Raw genomic sequence first — 17,081 nt, 5'->3', positions numbered from 1 at the left:
TCACTGCTCTAGGAGCCTGGGATGGAGGCGGGCAGCTTCCTTCCAGATGCTGGGACTACCCAGCCTCACTGCCCTAGGATCCTGGGATGGAGGCAGGGAGCTTCCTTCTGGGTGCTGGGACCGGCTCACCTTCTTAGCCCTAGGAGCCTGGGATGGCAGTGGTGGAGCTTCCTTCTGGGCACTGGGACTGCCTGAGCTTCACTCAGACACTCAGGAATATACTTTCTTTAACAGGTGCTATTCAAATTTTATATTTGCTCTAGAGTTATTTTCATTAATTTGTCTTCCAAGGTACTTCTTAGAATTTGTCAAATTTATTTCAAAAAATATTTTTGTAATATGCCTTCTATATCCTTTTAAATTCTGTAAAATCTGTGGTAATGTCTCCTAGATCTTGATATTATAATTTAAAAAATGTATAATTGATTTTGTGTAAGAGGAAGGAAATGTCTAAAGGAGCAGGGGAAGTGGGAGAGGTAGGGGAAAGCAAAAAAGGGAAAAGAAAAAATATGAGAAAAGGAAAAAAATGGAAACAAAGTCTTTGCAAATAGGGAAGGGTGGAGGAGGTGAAGGGAGGGCAGGGGACGGGGGAAAAAAGAACCAAATACTCATGTAAAGGTACAGCATCCCAATGATGAATGTAACTGTATTTTATACCTAAAATGTACCAATAAACTTAATGGAGGAAAAAAAAGAATTAATATCCAGATTTGGACTACAATTGTCTATTGGATCTAACAATGGCCCCCCCCTTTGTAGCCTTTATAACTCAGTCTGTAGGGCACTGGGTATAAATTGGAAACTCCACTGTGCCTACCTACCCCAAAGCTTGGGGCAAGTGGAACAGATGAATCTGATCCTAAAATCTACTCTGACCAAATTGATGTTGGAAACTGGTGAAGGGTAGGTCAGCCTGCTGCCATTATCTGTCATTAGAGTAAGGTGCACCCCTTATAAAGTAGGTTTTACTCCTTTTGAAACTATGTTTGGAACACTGCCTACCCTTTCTCCCCAAGGCTAAAAGTGAGGTACTAGAAGAATTTTCTAACCAGTTCCTGTTAAAGTATCTCCAGTCTCTCCAACAGGTATAGAAAACTGTTCACTCCCAGGTATGAGCTACTCAGCTCCTGTCCAGATTTATGCAGTGTTACCCTTTCCAGCCTATTGTCTTCATCAAGGCTTTTTGGAGTGAAAGACTGACTCAGGCCTGGAATGGATGCTACATTGCTTTCCTCACAATGCCCTCAGCTCTCAAGGTTGATGGAATCTCAACATGGGTTCACCATTCTCATGTCAAGTGGGTGAAAAAGTAAATGCTGAACCAGGATCTTACCCTTTAAAGCCAAGACTAGCCAAGTCATGATTGTGAGGCTTGTCCTTATTGTCTTTGGACTGAGGAAACCAAGCTCTGGGGAAATGCAATGGGGAGAGAGGTACTCCTTTCTCCTCATCTCCTTTACCTTGCAAGAAATTGTAGGTAATGTTACCTTTGGTACCATCTGCCCTTGGCAACTTCTTAAGTTGCCTGTGTAAATTGGTTAGGCAAGATTTTGGGGGCTACTACTGTTATTCTATTGACCTGGGAGGCCATTATTTTTACACATGTCCAGGATTCAATCCATCTGGACAGCATAGCTGTGGATCCCTAAATGTTTTCCATTGCCCTAGTTGGGGCTGTGAAAAGGTCAGCTCCTATAGCAGGGGACCAAATACCACCAATGATCTCATAGTATGGAAACATGGGTGTTGAGTCATGATCCTGATACAAAGACCCTGGGTCTTTAAATTGCCCACAGAATGGAATCGGGACTTATGCTTCTGGCACCCCAGACTAATTTCTGACCCGGGACAATCATTAACTTTCAGACCTGGTTACTAAGCTGGGCACCAAGACAGCTAATAGACCCCTAATAAAAGTAAAGGACCACTTGCTTGAGCCTTGCCCTGTTATCCCTCCCTTGAAGTATCCACCCTTAGTTATGAGTAAAGTGGACCCCTCACACATGCTCTCTCCCTACCTATTCTCCATGCTGGGAGATGTCCATGCTATGTTGAACCTCATGAAACAAGATTTGGCTCAGGACTGTTGGCTCTGTCTAAAAGCAAAGCCTCCTTATTATGTGGGTGTGGGAGCCTTGGACCCAATCAATACCTTAAACACTGCCTCAGCATGAACCTCTACAAATTCCCCATTGACAATTGGTGAAATTTATGGAAATTCAGCCTGTCTGGCAACTTCTAATCTTATGAGTCAGTTCATTTTGCATGCTGTATGTAGCCAAATCTTGACTCTGGAGATCTTGAAGGCTTATATTGCCCCTAACAGCACTAGGCTAGCTGGTACCTCTGAGCTCACTAGGTATGTCAAAATTCCTGAGGGAGTAACTAGACCTGAGGTTTTGTGCATCCTGGCCCAAGTTCTCCCTCAAGTATATGTGTACAAAGGACCACAGGGATAGGATTTCATAGCACCCCCAGGACTACCATACAGACAGAAGAGAGCAGCCCCCACAGATATCCCAATTTTGATGGGGTTAGGGGTAGCTGGTTCTATAGAACTTTGAACTGCCACATTGGCTATAGGAGAATTTAGACTCTCAGCTTTATCAGAACAGGTAGATACTGACCTAGGAAGCCTGCAATATGCCCTTGAGACTCTTCACTCCCAGGTAGAGTCACTAGCTGAAATTGGCCTCTAAAATCAAAGGGGACTTGGTCTAGTGTTCTTGGCACATGGAGGAATATGTGCAGCTCTAGGGGAGGCATGTTGTTTCTATGCCAACAGGTCTGGTGTAATCCAAGATACTCTTCAAAAGGTCAAGGAAAATCTAAATAGACTTCAGAAGGAGAGGGAAAATAAAAACTCATGGTATCATAACCTGTTCAATTGGAGCCCTTGAGTAATTACCCTCATCATTGGACTGGCTGGTCCCCTCATCCTGTTTTTTCTGGGGCTCTTGATTGACCCCCATATTCTTAATTGCATAATCAACTTTGTAAAACAATGCTTAGCCTCTGTTTAACTGATGTATATGAGGTGGTACTATTATCCCTTGTACACTCAAAAGGCTCTAATTGAGTCAACTCTTTGACATCATGGTTACAAGAGTTGGGGAGGTGAAAGCCAAGCCACCTCCATCTTGAGCAACATCACCATTTTGTGCTTGTTCTTGGACAAAAACCAAATATCCACATCCTATTTGGCAGAAAACTTACTACAGCTTCAGGATGTTTTGCAGCTCACCTAGTATGTGAAACTTCCTCTTGCTCCCCCCACTAATCTGCCTTTGTTTTGCTTCTGTATAATTCTGCTTGCTCTCCCCTTAAGCAATCCCCAACTGAAAGTATGTTTTAAAAAGGAGAAATCAAACCACTTCTCTGGGCTCAGAGATCTTTCCAGGCACTAGCTTCTCTCCATAGCTAACTGTAAATAAATGGAATCAAATCTGACTCAGTGTGTTGCACATCTCTACAGTTCCCACTCAGGAAGAATACTTAAACAAGTTGTAATTTATGTGCTTGTGAATGATATGTTCTTTAGATATTGACATTAGAGATGATTATTCTGTCTTCATAAAGCAGTGCTAACAATTCACCATCACAGAAAAGTTCTGCAACAAAACCCCAATCCTAACTCTCAATTAACCCTTAATAAAATATTTCAGCTTTACTATTATGTTTTAATTTCCTCTTATTCTTCTCAAGATAACAACTTATGTGAAGATATAACAAAGTAGGTATTTTAACACTAATCATTACAAAATGTATGATAGTGTCCAGGCTTTCTGTTATGTCTTTCTGTTTATTTTATCTTTTATAAAATAAAAAAATCAAGTAAATTAAAATGATAAAATATATTACATGAATGTAGACTGTAGATAAAGCCAGCTGGCCAGACAAACCAGAATGTAGGTTCTGCCCCATTCCTGTGGAGCCTGAGGATGTCTATTTATCCTCTCAGTTTTGTTAGTGAAGACTGGAGTCCTGTCCAATGCATAAGACATGAGGGGGCTCCTTAGTACTAGGCTAACATACCCAATCCTGGCAGAATATATTGAGTCATAAAATTAGGATAAAATACTGATTATACTGTATTATAATAATTTTTCAAACTTAAAAGTACACACCCATATTAGTTTTTTTCCACAGAGAAAAAGACTGAAGGAAATTACCATTATTAAACAAAATGTAACAAGTATTGAATTACTTTATTTTTTCTTTGAATTGTAATGTTTTCTACTTATTTCTAGTGAATAGGCATTATGTCAATGGCCAAGTCATTCATTTCAGTATAAAACATTTCCAGGTGAAAAATTTGATCGTTCTCTTCTTCAAAGTGTCAATTGCAAAGAAAGTATGATTCAGGAAATTTCTTCTTTAACTTCCTAGTAAAAAAATCCTCACTAATCACTCAAATGTAAAGATTATTCCTGGGAAATTTATATAACTATGTGTGAATTTAAAAAGTAAATAACTGAAGTTCAGAAGAAACATCAATTATCACATGAGAAGATGAAGTGTTTATGTTCTAAATGTGGGGCTTCTAAGGGAAAAGACAAACTCTAGAGCTCATTAAATCCTTGAACTTTTATCTTTGGAATTGGGCCAAGAAATCTTCCCTGGAAATTGGTCCCAGAGGATGACCAAAGGCTGCAGTGTTCTGAATGCACAGTATATGAGGCCAACTGGGAGGAGAGGCACACACTGGTCTGTTTCCATTCACACTTTTCAGAGGAAATTTCTGTGAGACCTTTCCATTTGATCAAGACTTGAACAAAATTCCTAGGATGATAGAGTTTACCTCAGAATAAAAATAAGAATCCAGAAAAATATAAAGATAAATTATCCCTAGGAAAAAAACCAGATTACAGTAATTTTCAGCTCAGTGTATGGTTTCCTATTTTATTTCTGAGAATATTTTGTGCTTGACAAATTTCTAAACAGACAACATTGAAAGACAGTTTTTCAGCAACTTTGGGGCACAGTAATATTCTTGAGAACTGGATAAAATAAATGGGATTTTATCAAAAAATATGCACACACACATTATTTGAGCCTCACCATAATGTTAAGTTTTGCAGAAAAAGTATTATAGAGTTTGTGAAATCAATGTATTCCAGCAATGTACAATTTGATTTTGAATGGGCAAGTTGAAAAATACATTGTTACCAGAGTTGAAGGTCCATATTGTCTCTGGCTGCCTCAAAAAACATGTGGAAGAGCTATTTTGGTGGAAAGAAAAGGGTGTATTTCCTTCACAAGAGAGACAGGAGCCTCTGCTCCCCACAAATCTCTGTCTCCCTGTGTTAATTTCTGCCAGGGCTTTTATGCTCAGGTGACTCCAAGCTCCCTGCCTCCCTTTTCCAAGTTTAAGCAGACCTTGACCTCCTGGGGTTGTATCTGAATGTTCTTCTCAGGCAATCATGATATTTCTGAGACTGAGCATTAATTCTCTGTGCAGTCACGTGAGTGGGGATAAGAAGAGGACTCCTGCTCTCAGCCAGGGGAAGCTGGAGAATCAGCCTATTTTTCAAAATTGAAAAGTTTTAAAGATTAATTTTTTCTCTCTTACTATATTTTTGGGAATTTAAAATTAATGTGAATCACCTTAGTACCCCCCCCCCATTGCTTTAAATAGTACAAGTCATTGGGAACAAAATATAATGAATAATACACTAAAATATTTTTTAGCATAGTCAGGTATATATTCTTAATCAGTATTGACAAAACAATTTCTGATCAGGAACACAGTATTTTAAGTCTGTTATCTGATGTCAAAGTATCTAGCTAGAATCAGTGGGAATACGTAACTGCTCTTTTAAACAATCTCTGTGCCCTTTGTCTGAAGCTAAGGATGTGAATGAGTGTAGGGAACAGGGGAAGGGGACATTACCAGAACCTCTGCAGTGAGTCCTGGTCTCCTGCGAGCCATGGCAGCACACGGCGAATTACAGGAAAGGTAGAAAAATGAGACTGAGAAGAAGCTGAGCTTTGGGTCTGATCAGTGCTGCTCTGGGCAGCAAAGACAAAAGTCCCCAGCTTACTGCACCTTTTATTCAGTACATCGGGAGAGCCAAAGGTAACAAATGGCTTGGAGAGAGTTCAGTACATCCGCATAAACAAGATGGTAATGTTGTGCCCAGATTACGAAGTCCCAAAGACCACCAGGAGGCCGTTTCCGATGTAAGCAGACGAGGGTCATTTATTCAAGCTTAAGCAGGGACTCTCAATTGTCACCGACACAGCGGATCAAGATTGAGAGCCCCGAGTTCCAAATTAGCAGGGTTTTTATTGAGATTACAGCAAGCTTCAGTCATTAGCAGCCATATGATTGGTTAACATTTAGCAAGTATGAAGTGTAGAATTTTGATTGGCTACGCTCATTGGGGGTTGAAGGGGATTACGTATAGGTTTTTACAAGAAAAATGGGGACAAAGGTAGGTTAATGGTCTACTGTCATGTACTGATGGTCAGCAGACATCTTGACTCATGGTCATGACCACCTTGTGTGGATAGTCAGCATGTTAACAGGTTGTCCTATAGATAGTGGGCCCGGGACACTTGTTTCTAGGGCAAACAGATGGCTGAGTAATGAGCTTAGGAATCTTGAGTTACAGATCATGTCTTTTGTCCCAGATTAAGCACATTTAATCATTAATTTGAAAGAATAAAGGAGACTGCTCCATTTTGGACAAAATGGAGTCATTCTGGTCTCACATTAGCAAAATGGAGTCACTTTTGGTCTCACAGTAAAGGTCCAAGAATAATGAGGAACTGAGTGGATGTTTTGTTCCTCCCAGGATGTTTTCAGCTCCCAGGATGTTTCTTGTCCTGGAGAATCACAGCATCACCAGATCATTGAGGTCTCAGTTGTGACCAGAGGCCAAAATGCAATTATGTCTCAGAATTCCATAGCTGGGCTGTAGGCAGGAGAACTAGGCTAACCAAATGATTTTTCCCTAAAATTATGTAGCATTGCTCCCGACAAATGAGTACTTATGATATAATAATTTCCTGAGAATTGAATGTGTTAATAATGGAAAGAGTTTAGAAGTGTCAGTTTCATGCTAAAAGCAGGATGTAACCCTTTAATGTATCAGAAACAAATGTCATTTTATACCCGTATGTAAACCTGGTGATTCTGTTTTTACACTCTTTCTTCACAAGAGTTACCATCAATAACCAGGAACACTATGAAAAATACTGAGCAATTCACATAAACAAAAATATTTTTTGAGACAGGGTAATTTTTAAAATTTATTATTCAATGGATAAGTTCAGCAAAACACCATGTGTAGATTGAACTCCACCAGTGTGCCTGGCTTCATCCTCACGGGGGTGATGGACTCTGCAGAGACACAGCTGGTCCTCTCCATGCTCTTTCTCCTGATTTATCTGATCACAGTGCTGGGGAACACAGGGATGATACTGATCATTCACCTGGATCCCCAGCTTCACACCCCCCATGTACTTTTTTGTCACTCACCTCTCATTTCTTGACCTCAGCTACTCAACAGTCATCATCCCTAAATCCTTACAGAATGGAATGACTTTCACCAAGAGCATCTCCTTCCTGGGCTGCTTCGTGCAGATGTACTTTTTTATATTCTTTGGTGACAGTGAGTGTTTGCTTCTCTCCTCCATGGCCTGTGACTGCTATGTTGCTATGTGGAGTCCCTTGCACTATCCTGTCATTATGTCCACAAGACAGTGCCAAGTCCTGCTCACTAGCTCCTATATGTTTTGAGTTTATAGATTCCATTGTTAGTGCAGCCTTGAAGAGAAGTCTGCATTTCTGCAACTCTAATGTCATACATCACTTTTCTGTGACTCATCCCCTATTTTAGCCCTGTCCTACAGTGACATGATGTTGAAATCACAATATTCACTTGTGGTTGATCCACCCTAGTGCTGTCCCTCACCACCATACCTGTATCCTATGTGTCCATCCTCTCCAATATCCTGAAAATTAATTCCACTGGTGGAAAGAAAAAAACCTTCTTCACTTTTGCCTCCCATCTCCTGGGAGTTACCATTCTTTATGTCACTCTAATCTTTACTCATTTAAAATCAAAGACTTCCTACTCCTTGGGAGAGGATCAGGTGATTTCTGTGTTTTACACAATTGTTATCCTCATGCTGAATCCTCTCAGAAACAAAGAGGTGAAAAGTGCTGTTGCTTGAATCATGCAGAAAAGAGTGGCACTAAAATAACAGTGATGCTAAATATTTATACTTGCCTTTTCTTTTTCCTTTTGAGGAATTCTTTGATATCTCTCATATCTTTTTTTTTGCTGAAGCTGTGATTTACTTAACTTTTATTTAACACATTCTTTAACATTATAATGAGCATTATTTTAGAAATTCATTTTAAGTGGAAATAATGAAGTCTGTGTGGTCCATTATGGAATTTCCTGTGATTTTAAGAGCAACTAGTATGTGACATAAGAAAATGTACTTGTCATTTAAAAAACTTTTTGATATCATTTTAATATCATAGAATATCCACCTTAACTCTATCTTTAGAGAATTTTATAATAAAACAGAGCTCTACATTTCTCATAACATTGTGTGGCTACTACAGTGAATAAGAGCTGATTAGTAGAAACCAGGTTCAAAACAAACATTCTGGTATTCAGATCTTGGGTCTCCCACCTTTTCAGTTTATAACCCTCATTAATTTACTGAAATGTTATGGCTCAGGTCATCCACCTGCACATAGCAATTCTACATCCACCTCATCAGAGCATCAGTGTAAAACCTTTGGGGCAATGATGTGAATTCTGGACCTTATCTTCAGAAGACTGGGATTCCTACCATATTTTAATACCTAATAAATTTTTGAAGAATATTTGTTCACATTTTACTAATTTTTCTTGGTTAATTTAATTGACCAACACACAAATTGTTAGAAGAAAAAAACAGAAGCCATTTGTTCTCAATTTTATATTCAGAATAAAGCAATATACTGAGATAGAATTAATTATAACAAAGTGGTGCATGTTATTGTTGTAGACAATGTGGAAAATAACGAAAACTCTTAAAGCAAAGATATACACCATAGTGATTATTGAAAGTGTTCTGCATAGTCCTCTAGATAACTGGTTATTAACGTACATTATTGAATATGACTTCTGACATTTCCTGTGTGATCTTTGCTGCTTTCTGTATTCATTTTAAAGTTTATCATCTAATAATTTCTTTGTAACTGAAATCAATGAGATGAACAGATTCTCAGTATATGAGCTAAATTAATACTGTCATTGTATATTGCTTTGAAACAAAAATACTGTGAACTCACCAAGGTTAAAAATCTGCATGTGGTAATATCGTTTAGCTGTATTTTTGCTAACCATGCTAAAACCATAACTTTATGTGACATGCAAAGAGCACTCAGCGTTCTGTGTCTTTGCCTTTCACCAGATGTCTTTGAGTTTGTAATGTTATGTAAAAATAAATTACAGAACTCATTGTAAGCATCACTTACATTACATTTTAATGAGATAATTTGGCCAAAAGGATTGAGAATGAATTTTGAATATGTTACATGGAATAAACTTAGGTCAATAGCTTAGGTCATTTGTAATATTTTCTCTAAATTTCTATAAATGCATGTTTCAATTTCTTTTCTGTATTTCAGGTTATTTCATATTATATAGTTTCATTTTCTAAGTAAATATTTTATTTCAATTTGATATTTTATTATGTTATTTTAATCCCAGCATGTGATCATTTAAATTATTTATATTTTAAAAATTGTTACTTTTTGTAAATTATATTTGTTTACTTTTATTGTCTAAAGTGCAACATCTCTATTTTAAAAGTTAGGAATTTATTGATGTATTGCTAAATCAAACAACTAGTTTGTAAATATCATGTAAATATGTAGTATATTATTCAAATTTCTGAATTTTTCACAAAGTTATACCTTCTCAATATTACCTCAAATTATTATTTATTTTTTCTTTGATACCTATGTTTTAAAAAATCCATTTTATAAATATTCCTGGTTGTCTCTGTAATTCAAATCAGATTTTAATAAGCATCCATTGTTCCATATGTTGTTTGGGCCCATCTGTCATCACATATATATCTTCATAATTTCATATATTTATGGTCTCTTCCTGCTTTCCCATCATTTTGTAAGATGTGGATTTATACTGTTCTAATTTTTATGAATTTCTATTATTTAGACAGATTATGCTTTTTTTGGCAAAGCACTCAATTGATATTGACTTTATAAATGCCATTTACTTGAAAAAATTCTTAAATTTTTATTAAATTGAAACTGACCAATTTTCTTTAAAACATATCCTGGAAAGTATTTATATTGTATTATTAAATAAGCATAATACAATTCAATGGCAATTTGAAACAAATATTTAAATGACTTACAATGCCCAGTTACTTTATTAGATCACTGTACAGCTCACATAATGGAAGTTATTTTTCTGAAATAACTTATTATCAGCTGTTACATGGTGACAGGTCAGAATGTTATACAATATAAATATAATTTTTAAAAGAACATAATACAGCATAGCAAAATATGAACAGCTGTTCTACACAGTCAATATAGAGATACCAGTAACATGCTATCTTGCTAAACACCAACCATGTTTCAGACAGCAATTGAAGAAACTGAAAACATCCAATTCACGTACTTTATCCTTACAGAGCAACTCTCAGGTAAGTACTGGTGCTATACAAATTTAGGGTCATGTAATAGAAAATCATCCTTTCTTAGTTCAAGCAAAGGCTTAATAATTTTTTTCTGGAATTTTCTTTATATCTTACCCAGTTCCTATCATTTTCATCAGAATAATTTGATTCTTAACATAGGATGTTTTTGGAGTCTACTTCATCACTTTCTCTGTTACTGTCTTGGAATGAGGATCAATCATTTCAGTTTTAAATTATTGCAGTAGCACCTTAGATTCTCTCTGGCTTTACTTTGTCAATTATTAAGCACACTGAAGAAAACTCTAAGGAAATGAAGGCAAAACACAGAGTCAAAGGGCAGTCTCATCTCTACCACTGGACAGTGATATTGCTTTGTGGAAGTATATCATTTTCACAAACCCTACAAGACTTCATCACATGAGACATATATGTCTAGGCCTTTATAAGGACCCAGGCTAAGAAATGATGCTGTTCACTCCCTGCACCTCTAACTCTCACCATACAGTGCTCTCACTCTCCTAGTTTCCACTGAGGGATCTCCTCAATCTTCCCTGGGAAATGTAGGTCCCCAAATGAACCAGAAGAATTTCAGTGGTCTGGCTTCAAACTTTATGGTGTCAAATATAGCAGTTAAAAACAATTCTACCCCTCACCACCTTATTTGTAACTGAATCTGTCTGCATCCCTCTCTGTGCTTTCTTTTCCATAGCAGTTTTGTCCCATCTTTCATTCCATATCCTTTGCTGTTGTCTACTGTTGTGTATCTATTTTTCCATGTGATCATGTAAGGCTGTGGGCCCAGATATTTCCTCAGCACTTACAGCACGGTTGTAGTAAGTGTATTTTGGAGACTGAATTTGTAGAGGATGCCACTGGGTAGAGCACAGAAAAGTTAAATGACTCATTTGCGGTCTCTCCGCTGGTTACAACTCACACTCATTTGAACTTTGAGCAGCAATACTGATCATTATCTAATACATGATGTTATTTATAATAATATGCTGTTAAAATCAGGTTGAATTCCTTAACGCATTAAGAAAAACAATACAATAGGGTCATTGATTAGTGTACATTGTTGTCAATTGTTTTGTGGAATTTCTGATATAAGATACAGTGATTTGGTATTAGTAGTTAATTTTTTGAAGTATACAAGTACAAACTTATTTACAGAAAAATTAACTTGGTTAAGCAGAGAATGAATATATGATGGTTTGTGAGGGGAAGGTTAACTGTGTTAGCTAGAAGGCAGGCTTTCCTAAAATAACAACAGGACTCAGGAAGACTGGCTTAACATAGAAAGATGCTACTGGATATAACCTGAAGATTATTTGGTGTTTAATTATTTATTCTTCTGCTCTAATTATAACTTTGGGACAGCTATATTTGGCAAGCTAATTCTGGGATTCAGGTTTTTCTCTGCTTTTGCTGTGTTACTTTGTAACTGTTACCCTCCTACCCAAGGATAAATAGTTAAACCATTACTTGTCCACAATTTCCATGTGAGGAATAGGTGAGAATTATTTTAAAAAGGAAAAACTATTACAGTTTCCTTTCAGACAAATGAATGGCTCTCATACAACAATGTAATTTATTAAGATAGATATAGGACTATTCAGATGACCTATTTCTTCTAATGTACCTTCAAAGAATTGTACTTCTTACTTACCAAATTATTAGCAAAATTTGCTTTACAACATGTTTCACTTTCCATTTTGAAACTTTGATTTCTAAAGTGAGAATTTTATTTCATTCTTGATATAACAATATTTGTTTCTCTCTTTGAAGTGGTAACCTTTGAATATAAAATTCCAGAATGTATTAATTTCTACTTAAAATAGTATTTAAGATGACCTTTAAAACAAGACATTTTGAGTAGAACAGAAGAAATTTTTCTTTCCAACTCTTGGTGATTTTTGACAAGGATTTATTTCTATGTTGGGTTTAAATACATAATGTATTAGTATAATTTTATTCTATTCCTTTATTTTTAAAGTAATTGTAATTATGTTTTCCAATATTTTTCATACTTATATATGTATTTTATACTTTTAATCTTATTTCTTTATTTTCATAGAGCTTTTCATAAAAATTTCTTTGTATTGATCCTTCTAGTGTCCTCTGACAAACTATACAAATGATTTCATGCATTTATTTAAAAGTTACTAACTAGTATTTCCTCAAATTTTTCCTGTTTAATATTTTCTGTACATTAGACTCTTTAGTACTTCTCCATAATTATTGTATAGTTTTATTACTTCCATTTTCTTAATATTCTTTTTTAGTCAACTTCTACTGGTTTATTTTCAATTTCACAATGATTTCTCAATCTGCACTGACTCTACTGGTGAGCCTGTAGGAAAGCCCTAGGCCTCTGATGTCTGATTACTCATATGTGTGTGTGTTGGTGGGGTGGGTTTTGGAGGACTGGAGTCTTCTTCTGGAGCTGGTGTCTAGTTTCTCCTAGTTTGGAACAATGAATTGAACAAGACAAGCACAAATGGTAACAAAGTTCATTTGAAGAAGTAAAAGTGAATGATAAGGAGACATTGGCTGTGCACAGAGCACTTGGGCTGAACAACAGAAGGAACAAAACCTACATCCTGAGGAATGAAGGGCAGACCCCTTTGCTGTGTCCTTTTATGCTGTCCCTACCTGGTGGTAATCTCTGAGGACTTCTACATACAAGGTCTTGAGAGTCAGGTGCTGCTTAGTCTCTGGGATCCCAACATGCCATTTTTCCCAGCCAGAGGCCCTTCTCCTGTCTCATGGATGTGTGTATTTCCCTATTTCACTGGGCTCTGGCAGCTTCCATCTGTCTAGGGATAATACTGGTATATTCATGTGTTTATTATCTTCTCTGGAAAATTGTTTTTCAAGCCACTCTGAATGCCTGTAGACAAATACTACATACAGGAATGGCTGTATTTGAACTAGCTGACTTTATTAGTCATTCTGATATGTTTTTGACTGTGACCTGCAAAGAAGACTTTGAGAGTAAACAGGCTCCACATTCTCCACTTTTGCTATGTGCTCATAGTTGACATTCAGTTCTAGGCCAGGTTCAGTTATATAATGAGTTTAAGGCCAGTCTGAACTACATAGTGAGACTCTCTCTCAAAAAAAGAGCAATGTATTTTAAATTTTTAAATGCAGTTTTTTCACCTGTGATAAAAGGAAATAATATAGTAATTTCTTGGAGATGTTACTAGAGAATATATATACATTAAAATATGAAAAGTATTAGCAAAATTGTCATGCACATAATAAGCTTCATATAAATGCAGGTTATTTTGCATGGGAAGAATATTTCCTTGACCATTCTAGGTTTTCTGCCAGTAAAAATAAAACAGGCAAAGACAGTTTACCTAGAATGAACATGTAAAGAGTGGTTCTGGGTCTGAATCAACCAGTGCTAAAGAGAGATCTACAAAGCCTACCAAGCTGCCTTCAAAATCCACCGCCTCAGTCAAAGCTGGGTGTAGCACCATCACTGATTCTTCCACTGACGCCTCTACTTCCTCCTCATCTTCTGCTGTGGCATTGGGCTCCTCCACTGTGCCAGCAGGTGGCAGGGTGAAACAAGGAAAAGACCAAAATAAGGCCAGGTATTCCCATTCAGCATCCAGTCCCAATCCCAGAAGGGGTAGCAGGGAGAAGGAACAGAGTAAAACTGGTGGCTCTTCAAATTTGATTGGGCTGATCATTTCAGCCCTAAAGTTAGACTTCCTAAAACAAAACTGCCTCTTCCAGGGTCTTTGAAGTCAGAGACATCAAAACCTGGACCTTCTGGATTATAAGCCAAATTAGCAAATTTAAGAAAATCTACCAAGAAGTGCAGTGAGTCCCCACCTGCTGAGCTCCCCAGTTTGAGGCAGAGCACACACCAAAAGACCATGGGCTCCTGTGCTAGTACCAGTCAATGAGGCTCTGGTTTGGGCAAAAGAGGAGCAGCTGAGGTGCATTGACAGGAGAAAATGGCAGACCCTGAAAGCAGCCAGGAGGCCATGAATTCCTCAGCTTCCCCAACAGATGAGGCCCCCCAAGGAGCACCAGCCTCCAGTTCTGTTGCAGGGGCTGTTGGCATTGTTGTATCCAGATCGTGAAGTCCCCAAAGACCACCAAGGAGCCGTTTCCAATGTAAACACATGAGGGTCATTTATTTAAACTCGAGCAGGGGCACTCAACCATCACCGATGCAGCAGATCAGGATTGAGAGCCCCGAATTCCAAATCAGCAGAGTTTTTATTGTGGCTACCGCAAGGTTTGGGGATGTTCCATTTAGCAGTTACATGATTGGTTGATATTTAGCAAGCATGGGGGGTTGAGGGGTGGCTACATGTAGAGTTTATGGAAAAAGGAACAATCAGCACATTGACAGAATGTTCTATAGATAATGGGCCCGGGAGCATCTGTTTTCTGGGCAGAGGATTGAGTTAGGAGCTGTGTCTCTTTTTTTATCTGTTGTCCCACAGCAAGGACATTTTATCATTAGTTAATGGGCACAAAGGAGACTAAGGGAATAGTTGACTTCAGTGAAGTGGAATTTATGTCAAGGCCACTTTACTGTCTTATATTTAAGATGGAGTCAAACTTTAAAATGGAGTTAGTTAGGTCTCACGGCATGCTCACTTCTGGGGAGAGTGAATCAGATGATTCTGAGACGGGTTGATTACAAGCTCTATTAGAGGCCAGGGGTCTTCATCCTTACCTGTTTGCTTCTCTTGGTCCTCAGATGTCACAACTTTTCCATAGAACAATTGGAAGCAGAGCTAGTTCTAAGGCCCAGCAGCTTCTGCAAGGAATACAAGCCAGAGATGAAAGTCAGTAGGTTCATTCAGTTGTTGAAATGTGTCAGTTATTGATAATGGGAAATGAGGAGACACTGGGAGGGTTTCCTGTGAAGAGTAGTGTTCCAGCTTTGATAACATTACTGCAAATGGAGCATAATTTTGATGTTATGAACCATGCTTGCCACACCTTAACATACATGATGGAAGCACTTCCTTGATCATCTGCTGTTGAGAGCAATGCTACATAATTTTAGGGAAAAATCATTTGATTAGGCCTAGTTCTTCCACCTACAGGCCACCTATGGCATTCTGAGACATAATTCCATTTTGGCCTCTAGTCACAACTGAAACCTCAGTGTTCCTGTGATGCTCCAGGGCAAGACCACACCTGCAGGAGACACCCTGGGAGGAACCACATCTTCATCTGTGTATTTCCTCATTGTTCTTAGATTTCCACTGCCCCCCAGTCTTTTGTTACACCTTGTTTATCCCAATGTGAAGTACTGAACTCTGCATTTCATTTGTTACATTTGTTTCTCCCGATGTATTGAAAAAAAGGTGCTGCAAGCTAGGGGCCTTTGTCTTTGCTGACCAGAGCAGCACTGATCAGACTCAAAGCTCAGCTTCTCAAAGTCTCATTTTTCTACCTTTCCCATAGTTTGCTATGTACTGCCATGGCTCACAGGAGACTAGGACTTACTGCAGAGGTTCTGGTAACATCCCCTTCCCCTGTTCTCTACAATCTGCTGTTGTAGTGGATGCTATTCCTGTCTTTTTAGAGAAACTGCAAGTTATTCAGTGTATTGATGTGGCAGAACAGGCCTTGGCTGCCTTGGAGATGTTGTCATGAAGACAGAGTAAAGCCATTCTATAGGCGGGTGGTTTGGCAGACTCCTTGCTGCATCTAGAAGTCTTCAGCATAAATGCCCAAAGAAATGCACTAGCAATTTCAGCCAACTGCTGCCAGAGTGTCACACCAGATGAAATTCATTTTGTGGCAGATTCCCTGCCATTGCTTACCCAAAGGCTAACCCATCAGGACAAAAAGTCAGTAGAAAGCACTTGCCTTTGTTTTGCACATCTAGTGGACAACTTCCAACATGAGGAGAATTTACTCCAGCAGGTGGCCTCTAAAGATCTCCTTACAAATGTTCAACAACTGTTTGTAGTGACTCCACCAATTTTAAGTTCTGGGATGTTTATAATGGTGGTTTGTATGTTTTCTATGATGTGTTCCAACTGTCCAATCTTAGCATTCAACTTATGAAGCAAAATATTGCAGAAACACTTCACTTCCTCCTGTGTGGTCTCTCCAATGGAAGTTGTCAGGAGCAGATTGATGTCATCCTGTGAAGTCCTCAAGAGCTATATGAACTGACATCTCTGATTTGTGAATTTATGCCATGTTTACCAAGAGAAGACATTTTTGCAGTTGATACCATGTTGAAGAAGGGAAACACGCAGAACACAGATAGTGCAATATGACAGTGGTGTGACAACCAGGGCCTCTGGCATCCCTATAACAGATTGACAGCTGGATCATTGAGGAAGCCCATCAGGTCAGTGAGGATGAGATAGGTTTGTCTACTCTGGGATGAGTTTATACTA

The 17,081-nt window shown here is 38.1% G+C and overlaps 1 long non-coding RNA gene and 2 pseudogenes across 2 annotated transcripts in view; all 3 read left to right on the top strand.

The window, feature by feature from the left end:
- The window catches only part of LOC147822140 (uncharacterized), a 67,422-nt gene that overhangs the window by 35,466 nt on the left and 14,875 nt on the right, over nt 1-17,081 (top strand). The window lies entirely within an intron of this gene.
- On the top strand, nt 10,617-14,786 carry LOC101719769 (E3 ubiquitin-protein ligase TRIP12 pseudogene; annotated as a pseudogene).
- On the top strand, nt 15,960-17,051 carry LOC110343854 (E3 ubiquitin-protein ligase TRIP12 pseudogene; annotated as a pseudogene).

This window comes from Heterocephalus glaber, unplaced genomic scaffold, assembly GCF_053883595.1.
Source record: "Heterocephalus glaber isolate CG9 unplaced genomic scaffold, H.glaber_assembly_v1.0 deba00001673, whole genome shotgun sequence".
NCBI classification, from domain to species: domain Eukaryota; kingdom Metazoa; phylum Chordata; class Mammalia; order Rodentia; family Bathyergidae; genus Heterocephalus; species Heterocephalus glaber.
The sequence above is the reverse complement of the archived record's forward strand: the minus strand, read 5'-3'. Positions and strand labels throughout refer to the sequence as shown.